Genomic DNA, 18,434 nt, shown 5'->3' with positions numbered 1-18,434 from the left:
CTCTGCTAAATACCACAGTGCACTCAGGCCACGTTTATATCCCTTGTTACCTAGTGTTCCTAACGTCTGTGCGAATAGGTTAGGCTTGTGTGATTGTATAGGGCATAGTTGTTTCTCTAGGAGAATTGGCTGAAGTGGGACTCAGAGTGGATAGATGGATCTTATGCTGGTTCTCTGCACATCGGTGAATTTCAGCATTGATTGCTAACCTCAAGTATTTAAAAAAAACATGAGATCAGCTAAAAATCAAGAGATTCATGAGAATGAATTTTGGATTCTTTTCATTGGTCCGTGGGGTTTCGAGACTTTGGGATTTGTCATAAGGTGCCTTTACCCCATACTGCCCCATTGGCTGAGTGTACTATGGCTGGCAACCCCAGCCTTAGTTTCCCTTTCTGAGGTTGGTCTTCTCAGCTTCCCAGATACAGGTCTGTGTGGGAGATGTGGCTTAGCTCTCCAGCCAAGTCACAACCCATGTAATCCCTTTTGGGGTACCAAGAGTCCAAACTGAAAAGTTCCAAGCAAACAAAAATGTTCTTCTACCCTTCAGGCCTTCTCTTCAGCCCACCCGCGGGGCCTTGTTCGCAGCCCCTTTCTGAAGCCCCACCCCCTCCCTGGCTTCAGAGCCTGAGCTGCTGCCTAATCTATTTTTAGTGCCATAATGCAAGCCCCAGTCTGTCAAAGAGGCTGAGGGAACTTGGGTTATTTAGTCTGCAGAAGAGAAGAAGGAGGGAGGATTTGATAGCAGCCTTCAACTACCTGGAGGGGGGTTCCAAAGAGGATGGAGCTCGGCTGTTCTCAGTGGTGGCAAACGACAGAACAAGAAGCAATGGTCTCCAGTTGCAGTGGGGGAGGTCTAGGTTGGATATTAGGAAAACACTATTTCACTAGGAGGGTGGTGAAGCACTGGAATGGGATACCTAGGGAGGTGGTAGAATCTCCATCCTTGGAGGATTTTAAGGCCAGGCCTGACAAAGCCCTGGCTGGGATGATTTAGTTGGGGTTGGGCCTGCTTTGAGCAGGGGGTTGGACTAGATGACCTCCTGAGGTCTCGTCCAACCCTAATCTTCTATGATTCTAACCCAGGCTCTGAGACTTGCTGCTGCGGGCAACCACTTGCGTGTAGACGCACCCTAAGGATTCAAGGGTAATTCAGTCTCCAGGCTCTTTTAAGCCTCCGTCTCCCTGCCTAAACTGCCAACAAGGATGCTAATTAGTATCAGTTGTGAGGGTGATGTGGTTATAGGGGTTTTAGTGCAACCCGCAAACATCATAAACAGTTTTTAGCCAAAAGACATTTCTTTAAACGATTCAAATCACATTGGCAGGCCCTAACTTGTTCCAGGATTCCACTGCCTCCTTTTCAGAAACATAAAATATTGATTTTCCCCCTGACTAACTTGCTTATAACTAAAGCCAAAGGAGCAGTCCCAAAAATGTGTTCCACGCCCTCAGAGAGAAGAGCAATGTGACATTTGTGAGCGATTGATTTGATTTGATCATAACTGGATTTTTTTAAAGCAATGCCAGAGCAAACAAAGGCCCGATCCTGCAACTGGTTGAACAGAGGGCTGAAAGTGGAATCGGGAACAAAGATGTCTCCGTGTCCATGCTCCAATGTCCTAGTTTTTCTTGACATGGAATACAAGTTGCCAACAATTGTATTTGTAGGAACAAGTGTCCTGAATCTTATTAACCTTTGACCTTTACATCATAATACCAAAAGAAACCCAATTATAATTCTTCAAAGTTCTTAATTCATTTAGTCCTGGCAAAAAGTAGCATAATAACAACCCTAAATCCACATCTATCCTCATCATGAACAGGCAGCAGCGTTACCAGCTTCCCAACAACGCACTGTCAATACATTCAGGGGTGAGAGATATTTTGGCCTTCTGATCCTTTGGCTTCTCTGTTAAGACTGCCAACAAGGATGCCACCTGTGGATCTGGTTGGCTTTTGTTGAGTACTTACGTTATTTAGGTTGAGGAAAGTATGGGATTGTGGCAGTTTTGTTCTCACTGCATTCCAAATTTGGACACACTTGTTTTCTGCCTTCCGGCATTTGTCGTGGACTGAAATACTACAGTGTTGGGGATAACTTGTATTAATTAACAATTTTTGTCATGCAGACACCTGTCGACCAGGATGTGGACAGAGACCATTAATCATTTCACCCAACAGTTTTTGGATTCTATTCATTATTTGTCTGGAAGGAGTCAAACCAGACATGTAAATGTGAAAAGGTCTGCAATCCATCACTGTGCCTTGAGCCCTCCAGTCTTCTGCCTTAATTATTCATTAGGAAAACATCCCAATGGTATCGGAGGGGTGCTTAAGATTTGCCCAGAAATTGGAGAGGATAAGAGAAGTTCCTGCTTAGTGTCAGAACCAAAGATTGTTCTTGAGATCAATATTTTTCAAAGCAGATAGTTTGCACTAGACAAGAGTTGGTGCCCACTTACTCCAATGTCCAACAGTCTATCTCTTGAAGGAACTAATCCTTCCCTGAAAGATCACTGTGGAAACAGCAGAGCTGGTTTTGAAGTGAGAAACTGGCCAGACAGCATAAGAATCTAACTACAAACACTCTATTAACGCAGACTGTGTAGGGTCAGAAGTTTGTTTCTCTTGGGGTACCCAGGTATTTTCAAAAAGTACCTGCCTGGATGAGCAAAGTCTAGAGAGATTCAATCAATAATACCAGCATATACAGACAAGCAATAGGCCAGACATCTCATCTCTTCGGTCATAGCCCTAAGCCCACTGAAATCAATTGGAGTCTTTACATTGTTATCAGTGTGTTTTTGGACCATGCCCTAATTTATAACTAAACTGAATCTTTTATCAGTGAAACACTGTAATAAGCAACATAGTGAGGAGCCTAGTATACACGTCCTCTTCAGTCTGACCTTAAATATTTGCCTCTTTGATTTAGCCTAAATGGCAGAATCTGAAACCCCTTAACTTCTCCCATGAATGCATCCTTCCCACTTTGCTGTGTCTTGTTTGCAATGATACTTGAATGTTGACCAGTTTTGCCTTGCTGCTCACTTTACTTCTCCTCTTCGTAATATGCATTCATTCCTCCCCCCCTTTTTGGAATAAAAGTTGCTGTGCCCAATTTATTATCTCTCCATGAATAAATCAGCGGATCTGAAGACATGTTCTAGCTCAACCTGAAGTCATAGGGTTGATTCAGGAAGCACTGGATGAAATTCTATGGCTTGCGTTAGGCAGGAGGTCAGACTAGATGATCACCATGGTTCCTCCGGGCCTTAAAATCTATGAAAATTGCACACACACTGTGACCTTCCTTGGTGGCACATCTTTGTTAACACCTTAATGTTCTCTTTGTTAACTATTCACAGCCGTGTATGATTTTCAATGGATCAGTCGGCCAAATGAATGCCAATTTTACCAGCACACTCAAAGGCATTTCAGTGCATTGTGAACTAATTCCCTGTACTTCCTGCCACTTTATCACTACAACTGTTTAAAAAGAAAAGAATAAAGATTTTGTAAAATTATTTTCATTTTTATAATGGCTTGGGTATATTTCATTCTCTCTCTACCTACTGAAAAATAGCAATACCATTTTTGCTAAAACTTTTCAAATTAATTCCCTTTGTGTTAGAGAAAAAGCCTGGAAAATATCTCCCTAAAAGGTAAAAACTTTAGGAAGTTATAATTATTGAAAACTTTGTGCATGTGGAAATAGATAGATAGATTCGACAGATAGATAGTTTAGATAGATAGATTAGATAGATGGATGGATGGATGTCAGGTCTTCTGACCTGCTACTCACTATTTATCCTGAACCTGGATGAAAAATCCCTTTAGTATTATCCTGATTTATTGTGACAGTTGATGAGTGCTAGGGCTAAAAAGGTCAGAATATCTACTGCCCTGGGAATGCCTAGTAAATATGCAGAGAAAAGCAGGTAAAAGGAGAAATAAAAGACCTGGTACATAGAGGTTTATGTGGTAATCCCAATATCAGGCACAAAGATGAATACTGCAAAATCTCCACTAACAATTTAAGTTAAAATAAGTTTCATTGTTGCAAATAAACCATGGTCATAAAACACTGGGTATTATATTTCTAGGTTTGGAAGGATTTGATTTTTATCAATAAATGTTAGTAACTGTTAATTTCACCGTATACACACAGACTGACAGAAATATTTCCCTCTATAATAATCAAAATCTACAGACAGGGAAAGTAAGAAAAATACGGCCTAAGAGCTTATCAGAGTTTAATATAAGGATATTTACTTTGCATATTTTGACATGCAATGTTGACAACTTGTGTTTTAATGGTTATAAAGCTTTAACATTTTTTAATCTCAATGCCTACTGTCATTAAATAATTATTATCTGACACTCCCATAATTTCCTGAAACTGTAAAAATTTAAAATAGATAAATATTCAAAAAATACTTTAAGCCCATAATTTTGCACAACTGTGAAGTTTTAAGTAAATAAAAAATATAACCCCCCCCCCAATATTCTATCAAAATTACAAACAGAAAAAAAAAGAAAAGAAAATTCTCCCAAGCCTATAAATATATCTGTATGTATGGTGCTCATGACAATACAGGGCAAGACTGTTCAAATGATAAATGGGTACTGTCATAGGTATTGTACAAAATTAAAATTTGAGCCATCTCTTAAAAAACTCTGCCACTCTACATTTCTAACAGGTCCTGGATTGATGCATATTTAGAGTCACCTTCTGCCCTTTTTTACTGAACTCGATTCACCAGTAGAAGATTAGGACAAGATCCAGGATAGGAATGGGGAGTAAAGGCAGTCCATCTGCTTCCTAAAGAAGACTTGATACCAATGACTTCTGCTAGAGGGTAATTTTCAATGCTAAACATACAGTGAACTCAAAGTTTGGCCACAGTTTAATAAACTGACTACTTTGTAAGAAGGATCTCTTTGTGTAACTCCCAAATGAAGTCAATAGGAGTTTTAACATTGACTTCATTGGGGCCAGGATTTCACCCCTTTAGCTCAAGTGGTACGAGCCTGTGTTTTGGGGTTGGATGATCTGAATTTCTCAGTGAATGTGTTTTCACAGTGCCTAGGGCTGGTCAAAATCCTCCCACTTCAACTTGTTTTTCTGATAGAAAACTGCTGTTTTGACTAAATGGCAATTTTCAGGGCACGTGTGTGCTTTCCTAACAAAAAAATTGGGATTTTTCATTGACTGAAAATTGACTCATTGACTCAAAACTGAAAATCAGTGCAGGGATGCGGGGGGGGGGGGGGGGGGGGGGGGGGAAGGAAAAGGGGGAGTGTATGTGGCAGGGCAGAGAGGACTTGGCAGTTTTTAAACTAAAAGACAAAATAACCTTTGTTCTTAATTTTTTGCCAGAAGTCCAATTTTTCCACTGAAAATGACAATGAAAATTATTTTCGTTTTCATTTGGGGCAAAATATTCTGGGTGGGACTCGAAGGGATGTTTTTCAAACACCTCTGAGAGGGAGAACCATGTAGTCCTAGATATTAAAAATCTACCTTGCCATCTTAGACATGAAATACCATCAACATTGTTTCTAAGCATCAGAATCAAGCCACAGCCCTAAGAAGATAAATAAGCCCACGGGTTCTTACAGGCAAAAATATTATCTTGTTTTGGTGACAGGAGCAAGAAGAATGCTTCTAAGCAAATGTTATGTGCTTTATCTGGATTTGAAGATCTACTACAAATTACTTTGTCTGTTCGCTTCAGGATTCGTTGTTCTGGGGCTTAGAGGGATAAAGTGGTACAAAGGAGCAAGAGATAATTCCCGCACAAAAGGCCTCCATGGCAGACCCTTTGAAGTCACGCTAAGAAAGGCTTGCTAGGCCATTAGCTGACACACAGCAGAAACCTGAACTGTTTCCATGCGCATAACAAGCCGAGCTATTTTCCGCACAATTAGTCATAAAAAGGGCCAGTGTAAACTGTGTCGGGAGGTCTCAATTCTTTACATTCTCCATGCCATGAATCAGATGTTATGTATAACGTTATGTTGCCCTCAGGCTGCTTTACAACGAGCAGCCAGCAGTTTCCATTCCTCGCTTTCTCTGACGCTGATTTTCAATGCATTTGGCACGACCCCGAGTGTTTATTGTAGTTAAACTTCACAAGAATTAAGCAATCAGCTGAGATACAAAATCAAATGCTGTATATTCACCGTTGCAGCAAATATTTACTGGCTTCTTCACTGCTTCTCCAAACTGTGTATTTTTTGAGACAGCTCTAACTTAACATTTGTACGGCTGAGTGATTCGTGCATTAGAAAGATGCCAGGCTATTTTAGTAAGCAGTCAACACGTATTGCCCTCTGGATTTTTTAACCTCTCCATTGTGTCAATCCACTCTTCCTCAGTGACCTCATGCACACTCTTCTGCCAGCAAACTCCATTCCTTAACATGTTGTTCTCCTATCTTTTCATCATTATGGAGCATAATTGGAAGAATGGAAATTGGAAGAATGAGGTTCTAGAACAGAACTATCTATCAGAGTGAGGTTCTAGAACAGCCTTCTAATAGGAGTAGCAGCAGCAAACAACCTACTTACTTTGAAGGTGGAGTTCGGTAAGTTTATGAATGGGTTTATATGATGGAATTGCCACAGTAGCAGGAGATTGGACTTGAGGGCCCAAGATGTCCCTTCCAGTCCTAAGTCCTATATCCTAGGTTCTTATGGATTTATGGTTTAATGTCAAAACCTTGCAATATTTGTGATTCCATATGGTTCCAATGTGAAATGCTGCATCTCTCCTTTTGCTCTGGGATTCTGCGTTTCAAATTCAGGGAGTATGAACCCCCTCAAAACCTGTTCCCTGACAGCACTACCCTGAGCAGACATTCCTTTTTCTAATACAGCTGCCTCTTACATTCAGTTGTGTTAAGTCCAATCCAACACAAATAGAGGGGGTGGGAAAAGGCAGAAACATTTTGGTAATACATTTTCAAAATTTTGCACAATCATTTCTTTGTTCAAAATGTCAAATGTTGGGAAAAATAGTGAAAAAACATTAAAAATAAATTCTCAAAAGTGTTTGCAAGACCCGCCCCCCCCCCCCAAACATTGAAAATTCTAAAAATTTCGACACGCTCCAAATAATCGTAAGCGATGTTCATCCCAATGTTTTCTTTTCTTTTCTCTTTTCGTTCATATTGTGAGTTAATTCAGTGTTTGTGACAATAATAGTGTCCATGACAATATTGTCGTGAACACTGAATTAACTCACACTACGCTTCTCCAAACGGTCACCTTCTGTGGTGGGCATTGATCCTGACTGGGGGCTACTGGGCACGATCATAATAGGAACATTTAAGAAGAAAGACATCAAGTAGCAACAAGATTAACAGGGGCAAATGCAGAATGAGTTTCTTTACCACAGTACCTTACTGCTGATTTTCAGCACCTCTGCCATTCCAGTCTTCCTTTTCTCCATGGGCACATTCATCCACCCCAAGACAGACACATCTACTTAATACACCCAATCTTGACCTTCACCATCCCTTGCTGGTCTAGCCCTGCCTCTTTCCCAGATGGAGCCTGCATCCACACATGCACCCTTCCCCCATGAATCTGTTTAATGAACCTCAGTCCTAAATTCTCTTTTGCTCCTTTATGGTAGGTAACAGGGCTGGAGTGGCATAAATTGGCCCTAAAAGGCCCAGTTCACACCAGGGGAAGACTCTCCCAACACATGCACTGTGGAAGACAATCTGAAGGCTGCCTTCTGCACCTCCCCCCCCCAACAAACCATAGTATGTGGCTAGGGCCCTACCAAATTCACGGCCATGAAAAGCACATCGCGGACTATGAAGTCTGGTCTCCCCCAGTGAAATCTGGTCTGTTGTGTGCTTTTACCCTACACTATACAGATTTCATGGGGGAGACCAGTGTTTCTCAAATTGGGGGTCCTGACCCAAAAGGGAGTTGCAAGGGTGTCCCAAGGTTATTTTTGGGGAGGGTCACTGTACTGCCACTCTTACTTCTGCGCTGGCTTCGGAGCTGGGCGGCCGGAGAGCGGTGGCTGTTAGCTGGGTGCCCGGTTCTGAAGGCAGCACCACACCAGGCCAGCCTGACTTCTGCGTGGCTGCTGGCGGCGGCGCTGCCTTCGGAGCCGGGCTCCCGGCCAGCAGCCGCCGCCGCTCTCCGGCCGCCCAGCTCCGAAGGCAGCGCCGCGGCCAGCAGCAGCGCAGAAGTAAGGGTAGCAGAACCGCAACCCCCCCTGCAATAATCTCGTGACCCCCCCCAACTCCTCTGTGGGTCAGGAGCCCTACCATGACAACACTGAGCCTTTTCAGATTTAAACAGCTGAAATCATGAAACTGATGATTTTTAAAATCCTATGACCGTGAAATGGACCAAAACGGACCATGAATTTGGCAGGGCCCTACACATGGCACAGAGGGCTTGACGGAGGCGGGTCTGGGGGTGGGAGGGAGCACTGCGGAGGTACCAGGCAGCCTGGAGAGGCTGCTGCAATTTAGAGAGGCCCCTACGAGGATATCTTAGCTATGCTGGAAGCTGCCCCAGCCCCTGGAAGAGGCCAAGATCAGGAGGGAGCAAACTTCATGTAAAGCCACAATAGCCCTCTTAAACAGGCAACACAAAATTGCACCCATGGTGCCTGCCCTTTTCAGAAAAGCTGATTGTAGGGGTAGGGGAATGAGAGTCACAACAATATTTTGCACTTAAAAGTATTATATGAATGGGTGGGTGGGGTGGGGGTTTCTGATTCCTTATCTTGGGTGGGAGGAATTGAGACCAAAGTGCGCGTTATAGCACTTCTGTGCAAACGACGTGCAATGCTTTTGCAGCCCTATTTTAGACGCAGCTGAAGAAATCTTTTCCCCATCCTATTTGATGGGGTTCTTCTCGACCGTGCAAAGCACTGACTCACAGCTGCTTTCGGACACCGTCTTTGGAATTAAGAAATAAAACATAAAAGGGCAAAAAGGGCAGCACTTTGAACCCCCTGTGGGCCCCACCTGCCACTCCATTCCTTCCTGACGTGTAATCACCTCTCCCGCTACAATTGTTCAGTTCTTGCAAAATACATTTTGGACCAGGGCCATCCTGTAGGTTATTGGAGAGCGACTTAAAGCCCAAAGTCAATGAGGTTACTCCAGGCGGATGCCCGTGTAACTTTGAGCAGCTTTTGGTCCCCCATATCTCATTTAGAGCTGCAGTGCTGTGCTGTTCATAGAGAATCAAACCCCCAAAAGCTGCACAGACCACAGAGACTCCGTCCAAGATACTGTTTCTTGCTGTCCCTAGAGGTAGTGAAAACTCATTCTTTCAGCACATCTCTGCTCTCATGTCTTTCCTTCGCAGCTCTTTCATTGCGCTTAGTTCTCTTGACTATGTGTCTGTGTCTTTCTCCCATTGGGTCATCTTCGTCTCTTCTCCCATGCTGTCACCTCTGTGTTTTGCTAACTGTTTTTCTACAGAAAATGGGTTTTCGAGAAAAACTATTTTTGGCAGACAGTGTCTGATATCTCAGGAAAAAAATGATTTTTCACCAAAAAAAGAAAACTCAACACTAAAAAGCTTTCATTTTTGGCCAATCAGCTCCCCCTGCAATTCAATTAAAAATGCCATCACAGTTCCTCATGTGAATTATAATTTAGCTGTGTTATACCCCCATTCTCCTCTATGGGCTGGGTTCCCCAGCTGGACGACATTTCCCATTATGCACCATGGTCAAGGACTCCCAGAATGCATCACAGCAGCTCAGCAAGAGGGTGCAGAAAACAAAGGAATTCCAGTTTCATGCACATATATCACACAGTGGAATTTTCCCACTGAGAGCAAGCACATAAGAATGGCCCTACTGGGTCAGACCAAAGGTCCATCTAGCCCAGTATCCTGCCTCACGACAGTGGCCAGTGCCAGGCGCCCAGAGGGAATGAACAGAACAGGTAATCAAGTGATCCATCCCCTGTCGTCCATTCCCAGCTTCTGGCAAACAGAGGCTAGAGACACGATTCCTGCCCATCCTAGCTAATAGCCATTGATCGACCTATCCTCCATGAATTTATCTAGTTCATTTTTGAATCCTGTTATGGTCTTGCCCTTCACAACATCCTCTGGCAAGGAGTTCCACAGGTTGATTGTGTTTTATGTGAAGAAATACTTCGTTTTATTTTGTCAAAGGATGACCACTACATTTTACTGTAAATATATTAAATACGTTAACTATTGATTGGGCATTGGGGTTTGATTCTAAAGAGAAGAGGAAGACAATATAGGAAGATGTCCACCTTTTACATAAGTACCATTCATATTATCATAGTCCTGTTTCTTTGGGATCTCAGCTTACTCCTCTTTCTGATGCTAGATGAACCTGCAAAGAATGCATTTAAAATGCAAACAGGGTCTTTTTTCAGGGGAACTTAAAGAGACATGATTTTTTAATATGTATTTTTTTGCTTGTGATTTTTTGCTTGTGTGGGAACTGGCATTTCCATTTTGTGAGAAATTCTGTGATTTCAAAATTTGTTCCACACTATAATGAAAACAAAGACTATAGAAATTCCCCACAAAACAAAATAAAAAAAAATCATTTTGGGTTAGATGAGAAAAGCTTCTTTTTTGCCTTTTCCCCTCTTTTTCCAAGTTTATAATATGAAATAAAATAAATGTTGAAACGAAAAATCATTTCCAAATGGAAAATTGATACCTTCTGTTCTGAAAGTGTCAAAACAGAACGTTTCACCCTGCTCAGATATTTTTAATATTTATTCCCAAACAAAAGTTAGTTGCAATTGACGTTTCCACGGAAAGGTTCGATTGAAACAAAGCAGCATTTTCTGATGAAAACATGTTTTGTTGGAAAACATTTAATCAGCTTTACTTGTGATGGGAGCTGGAATGATATCACCAGGAAATGAAACCCATGGGGAAAGTACAGTGCGGGCAGTTGTGTCACACTGCCCTGCCTTTTCCAGGGGTGTGAGAGCAGCTCACTGTCTGTGACCCACTCCGTCCTGAGCCTCAGCGGAGACTAGGGGAATCAGTGTTTATCCCTTTTACAAAAGACGGTTGTAACATGGAGGAAAGGAAAGGTTTTGTCCTTTTGATGGAAACAGATGCTTTTCGCCACTATTTATAGGCTGCTCAGATAGCACGGTAAGAAATGCAATCACCATGATTCACATTAGTATTTACTGAGCGCCATCAACAGGTTGGGCAGTGTTCACAGTCTGGAAGAGGATGCAACCTCTCTCCCAGGGGTGTCAATGACTGGGATTGTGGCTTTGGTAAAGTAGGCAGTCTCTTACTATGTGACTCAGATCACCAACTCATTTCACATACACTACTGACTAGGAACTATGCTTCACGACAGCTGGATTCAGACAGGTAACCTATGAGTGAAGTGTTTCATATCCCATTGCAAATCCTCCAAGCCATTTTGGAATGTATAAGGTCTTGCTTGCCAAAAGCAGGGGGTGGGAACTGTTTCCAGAGCTCACAACTCTGGCTCCATTTTCTGCGAAGAAGATAACTAAAGCGATGTGAATACGTTACTAAAACAAACACAACGATAAACCCGAGCCTGACCTCAGCAGAGCGCAAGGCTGAGGAAAGCTCCTGACAGTCAGGAAAAACTGTTCTTGCTCTCTGAACATTTCAGCCACTTTTCTAAAATATTTTTGTCTCTCCCTCAGCTAGGACCCAATCCTACAGGATGGGGATCTGATTCTGGGTATGGCCCATGCTGAAAAGCACAATGTGTATGGCCTTCCTTACAGAAAAGCCTTTTGGAATTTAATAAGGATGCAATCAATAGGCTTTTACAGAAAATCAATAGGGTTGTATAGATATTACTCTAAAGATCTAATGAATTGAATATAAAAATGATAATCTTTCTATAAGGGGTTTTGAATCATCCAGTAGAATGCTTTGGTGTAGCTATAATTCTCTATTAAATTCTACAGGATAGTTAAAAAAAAACGATAGAAAGGTTAGAGAGACAAGGTGGATGAGGTAAAATCTTTTATTAGACCAACAATAAATCAAGAACTGACAAAGCTACCACCACACTGCATATAGAAAGGTTATCATTTTCTATTAAATTCCATACCCTTTTTCTAAAAGTCTGGACTGAAAACCACAAATGAAACCTTGCAATGCACAGGATAGGTCTCCCAGATTCTGATTTGTATTTTTCAGCCAATCTTGAGTGGTGAAATTGATGCCCTTCACCTCTTTGAGGAATCAGTTTCTATGGGTTCATTTGGATTGTGACGGCAAAACTTTAAACTGAAACGGGGTGTTTCATAAGAGACAAAATGTGTGTTTGAACAACAACACGGGCACCCATTCACTCAGATGTTGACGAATTTGTAGTTTTGGAGATACAGGACATACCTCCACATTGACATGGAACATGTTGAATTCTTTCTAGGTCAGCATTCTTCATGTGGACAACAGCTGGTAGGAAGTAAAACTCCATTAAAATTCCTTTTTAAAAGAACAGTGCCATGTTCCGTTTTACCAGGCTCTTTTGAAAAAAGAACACTCTGGTTATTAAAACACTGGAATCCCTAGTTACTGACACTTCAGTAACCATGGGTTCCATCACCTAGGCTACAGATGCTTCGTGCTTTTTCCTTGAATAACTTAGCTGGCCGCTGGGTGTCATTGTTGCAGAAGACTACAGAAGGAAGTTCACAAACCAGGCTGCAAATAAGGAGAGGTGATGTCACCCAAGTCTGAAAATGGCCATCTATCTTAGGTGTCAGAGCATAAATGTACAGAATCTGGTGGCAACGTACAATGAGTATCATTCAGCATTCCACCAGACTCTGCAAGCAAATGCATAGGACTTTCTGCACAATGTATGCATCACCAAATCACCCTGTCTGTTTGGATGAATGGTTCTCTCCTTTCTCCTTCTGCCCCTCCAGTTAAATCTCAATGAGATGAAGCCTTCAGAGCCTACAGGGACCATTGACATGGGAATGTTAGAAACCATCAGCAAATATTTTTACTCTTTATTTTCTTTTTCTTTCAATGGAAAACAAAAGAAGGAAATTAGATTGGAGGGAAGGAGGGTCATGTGATTAAGGGTCGTACTTGAGAGTCAACAAAGTTAGGTTCTCATCCCACCTGTGGTACAGATTTCCTCTCTGATCTTGGCCAATTAACCTCTCAGAATGTCTGTCTTCCTGTCTGTAAAATGGGGATAGTAATATAGTACCTCGCAGGAAGGGTGTGTAGTGTTCCTAAGATGATTTGAGATCCCTGGATAGAGGGCCCAATATAATCACAAATCCTTATCATTATTAAGTGCAAAAACTATATACATGTCCTACTCATTCTAAATATAATATAAAAGCTATGAGCATGATCCTGCATTCACTTACTTGCATGCATTCATTTACACATGTGAACAGTCTTGTTGAGAACTCAGTGGGAATATTGTGTGTAAAATTAACTCATGCGCACACGTATTTGCAGGATTGGGGCTCTATTAATTTATTTTTTGGGTTACAAATGTAAATGTAGAAAAGTCAGGCAATGGAAAGTTATGTTTCTCAGAGTACTATTAATTTACACAAATTGGGCCTTTGTATTTTTTACTACTCATTTATTGCTAATTAGACCATCAAATGTATGCCTACATTTTATTCTGTTCATGTTCTTATAGTGTACCCCTGGACGAAATTCTGTTCTCAGTTATATGACTATAAATCTAGAGGAATTCCACTGCAGTCCCAGAGTTTTTTGTGTATAAATGTATAGATATACTGGTTTTCCATACATGTATAAATTGAGGGAGGGGAGAAACTTGACCTGATTCACCAGTGTATTATGCTGGTTTCCACTGGCATAAACTCTGTTGGTTTTCACAATTACCTTTTGTTGCCAAGGCATGAAAGTAGAAAAATTAATAACGAAGAAGGGCACCATTTATTTGAAAACTCAAATATGTATATTTCCTCATTACCCCTTTTATGAATTTGGCCCACTAGGTAGCCAGTGAACCAAGAGATTCACCTAGAGATTTTGTCATTTTCTTAAGAAATGGCTGTCCGCTATGATACTTGGTCAGTTTCAATAGTTTAGTGGTTTGGGTAAGTTATCACAGAAGTTTGGAAACCTCAAAATATACACAACATGTTTCAAAAAGTCTTGTGGTTGTGTGGACCCAAGGGTACTTGAGTCATATGTTAAAATTCAAACAAGCAAGCAAAATCTTGTTGCTCAGTCCCCTTTAAATCACACAACTAAGTCTGCATTCCAGTTTTTAGCTCTACTTATTCATACTATTCATTACAGAATAACAGCCCCTGTTTAAATATCACTGAACAAATATCACTGAGCAAAATTGTTCACACATGCGGACCAAAGAGATACAGCACCGCTGCAGCCTTATGGTTTCTGAGTGACAGCATTAAAAAGATTATGCTTGATATTTCTTTTAGCAAAGCTGGACAACATTCAAGCAAAGCCTGGATTTTGTTTTAACAGTATGTTAAGAGAACCCTGAGTCTGGCACAGCTGGAAACCCACACTGCTGAACAAAACTCGGCCCTGCCAGCATTTCTCCTTGTCCCAGCCTCCCAGGACAGATATAATGAATGTTTATGTATATATCATTTTAAATATCTATTATTAGCTTGGTCAAGGTTAGAACTGGAGGGAATGTGAAGAATGATTTTCTTAAAAATGAATTGCACAAATTGAGCAAGCCATAGTTTATATGGTGTCTGGTGATATGGACTGTATTTAAAACACACATACCAAAAGAAAGGAAAATGAATCCAAGAGATAAGAAAACCAAAGGAGTTGTCATCGCCATAGTGTTTAATGCCCCAATTCAGCAAAGCACTTAAGCACGTACTTAACTTTAAAAAGCACACGAGCTGTCTCATTGACTTCTCTTTCATTTAAAATTAATTACGTGCTTTACAGAATCATGGCCTAACAGCAGACAGCCACAACTGATGTAAATCAAGCTATATCAGTATACACCATCTAGAGAACAGGCCCAGGGACTTTCAAGATAAAGAAAGGAAGAAATAACCAAGGACACAGGGGAAGATTTAATGCTTAATTTTTCCTCTGAAAAATTGAAAACTTGCCACGTGCACAAACACACACACACACACACACGAGAAAAGTTTCTTAAGGATAAATGGGGTCCCTCCAAATGCCCTTTGACTGTTCTCTGTGTTTCATATTTGTAAAGGTACAACGTTTTCTCTCTCTCTCTCACACACACACATATTCACTTGCCATCTTCAAAATATTTCATTTCAATTCAAAGGAACCCCCCCTTATTTCAGCAGAAGTTTGTTTCTCTATGCCCAGCACTGACATTTCTGATTCTACTCCCTCACGAGCTCCAGAAAATGTCATGTTGGGTGTTTGATTTGGGGGATCATCCCTCCAGAATATCTGTGAGTGTAGAAGACCCTCCAATCCCTGATCTTCAGTTTCCACTAAGCTGTCTCCATGGCATTGTGGAAGGGGGACGGCAAGAACATGTTGGGGATGGGACCAGTAATGAGGGATTGCTCCTCCACCCTGAAAAACACAGGCACCTCTGGATTGCCATACCAGATCAGCCAGGATCCATCTAGTCTAGTATCCTGTGTCTGACACTGGTTAGTACCAGATCCACAGGAAGGTCCAAGTAACCCCATCCCACCCCCAAAGCTGACAATTATGGAATAACCTGCCCATGGAGGAAACTTCTGGCTCACCCCTATCAGCTCATGATGCTTATTCCATGCTGGCCTTCCAAGCTTGCCCAGTCGCCTCAAAGATATCACTTCATGTCAAGCCCAACTCTTACTTGACATCCAGAAACTCTCTCGTCCCTCCTAAATTGATGATCTAGTGGGATCCCATCCCACAACCCTCCACAAACCAACCAACCAACCAGCCAGCCAGGCAACAAAACCCCTTGAAATGGGAATTTGCATAGGCAGGAGAGGCAGTCACAGCACCCCAGGTCACAACACCTCCAGGGTCCTACATTGCTACATGGTGTTTGCAGCAGAGATGGGACAGATTCAGCAGAGGTTGAATACCCTTTAGACAAACACCCCAAAGCCTAGAATTCTTGCTGGAAATCTTCAAGGTCAGGCTTCCTTATTGTTATTATTTGTTTGCATTGCAGTAGTGTCTAGGGGACTCTACCAGGGATCAAGACCCCATTGTGATAGGCTAAGTGCATGTACATTTCATCAGGTCTGTCCGATTGACTTCTCTCAGAGGATTTCTGTATTCATGCTATTGGATCATACTGAGGAATGCCGTAGTAGGCAAAAGTGAATACATAAATGCCAGCCAAGCTTTCAGAACCTCAGAAAGGGTTCTGTTTAGCTTGAGTTTTGGAGGCTTGAGTACCAAGTCAGAACTTTTCTAGTCCTAAATCACATCAAAATGTCCATCCATCCCATAGAATACCCCCACAATAACGGATCAGCAACCAACCCTGATCTGTTCAGCCTTAAACAACTTGCTTTAAACACTGATTTGGGTCTCCAGGCTTGCAAGGCTGTACCAAGGCAGTAAGGAACTTTGAAGCATTGGACAAGAATCTGAAGAACTCAGGCTGGATCCCAGCAAGTGTCAGAACACCACTCCGGAGGGAGGTGCCAAACATACAGCCTGCAGGATGGCCCTCAAGATATATTTATGTAGCCTATGTGACATATTCAGTTTATGCAGAACTGAAGCTTTCATTTTTTGTAAAAAATAAATAAGTTCCTAGCCTTCTTGTTGGGCAGAGATAATCTTCCAAAAGTGAACTGAAGGTAAACTGATGCCGTCTGCCTGAGTCTGCAGACAGCCTGAATTAGGGACTCAGAGGTGCAAGCTCCCTTGTTCCCTATTAATCTGATTCAAGAGTCAACTCTAAAGCCCTGTGAGGACATTTCATTGTCAGTGTTAACTATTCCATTGCTGATCAATTTAGCAGGTGGAAGGTGGGTACAGGGTGGTCATGAAGCTCCTGGGGTTTCTACTGGGAAAGAAAAGCAGATGCTATACAAAGGCAGAGAAGACAGAAAGACACAGCTTATGGGAGGTGGGGAAGGAAGAAAAGCAAAGAGCAGAAACAGCTTTGATCTAAAGGGGAGCAGATTTTCCAGTGCAGAGATGAAATGCGACAATAAGGTGCTGAATAAATAACGAATGCAAGTTTAATTATTACCCAGAAGCTGTGTTCTCCCCTTGATCTCTGTGCAAACCTCCTACTGGCACTGGGGATAGGCTGGAATACCAAGTCTGGAATTTATATCCCAGCCCACACAGCATCATTTAACATGGAGTCCAGCCCCCTGCTCCCAGTGGGTTTGACACCCCTGCTGTACAAGCAGCCTCCACGCCAAATGGAAGTTCCAGCAGAGGATTAAATACATATTTATTGCAGAAGAAGGGGAGTCGGGTCTTGCAAAATCTACAACAGATTGGACTGCCAGTCCTTGTCTTCATGTGATTTCCCAGCACTGATAGGGGGCAATTTGTGGGCAAAACAATCCCTTTGATCAAATTTGGATTTATTAATATGAAAAAGCTGGAAACAAACACTCCCCTCCCCCCCCAATAAAGCCCTGTTTTCCATTTTATTATGTCACAGTTGGGGTGTGGGGGGGGGCTTTGCAAAATATTGAAGGACATGCATATAAAGAGGGGTGTGAGTAGAGGGAAAAGAGAACCTTCAGACCCTCTCTCCAGTGCCCCACCCCAAGCTTCATAATGCGCACACAAGAAATTGAAACTGGTTTCTTGTCTCATACAGTTGACTTAAGGATTGAAAGTCTACTTTTTGCTAAATATTAACTATTGATTCCTGCCATAAATAACTCATCTGGCATTTATCCATTTACAGTAATATCCTAATGGAATTAGAGCGCAGACTAGGGGTTTTTTTCCTCCCCACCTAGCCATGAAACACAATCCACAGCTATTCATCAGTGTGGCTGTAGTAGCTCTCTTTACCCTTAAAATTGTACTCGTGGCGAGAACAGTTTCAGCACGGGAAGAAATCAGAAGCCACCTCAGCAATATTAGGGGTTGCAAAGTTTCTGTGACATTGTAATTTAGATTGATCTTGAGAGTTCTCTCCCATTCGGCCTAGAAGCTGATAGCCATATGGGCATTTAAATAATTATCCAGGCTTTTCAGATGCATGTACAACATTTTTAACCGGAAATATTGTCTGCCAATAAAAAAAGATAGACTTGAAAAGTATTAATGGACATCGCACATTAATAGGGAGGCAGCAAAGAATTTCACTGGAAAATAAGTTTAATTCAGAAGTTCGAAAACCCTGAGGGTGCCTTGTGGTTTATGTCTTATGTTCCTAACAGCTAATGCTTTGGGTCATCTGCAGGGGTCAGGAAGGGATTCCCTTTCCCTCCTCCCCCGCCCCAGTATATTCTGGATTT

At 41.9% G+C, this 18,434-nt stretch overlaps 1 protein-coding gene across 1 annotated transcript in view; it reads right to left on the bottom strand.

Annotated features, from left to right (window-relative positions):
- The window catches only part of TRABD2B (TraB domain containing 2B), a 407,706-nt gene that overhangs the window by 58,944 nt on the left and 330,328 nt on the right, over nt 1–18,434 (bottom strand). The window lies entirely within an intron of this gene.

The sequence above is a fragment of the Chelonia mydas genome, chromosome 8, assembly GCF_015237465.2.
Source record: "Chelonia mydas isolate rCheMyd1 chromosome 8, rCheMyd1.pri.v2, whole genome shotgun sequence".
In the NCBI taxonomy this organism is placed as follows: Eukaryota; Metazoa; Chordata; order Testudines; family Cheloniidae; genus Chelonia; species Chelonia mydas.
This window is presented reverse-complemented; position numbering and strand designations above follow the sequence as displayed.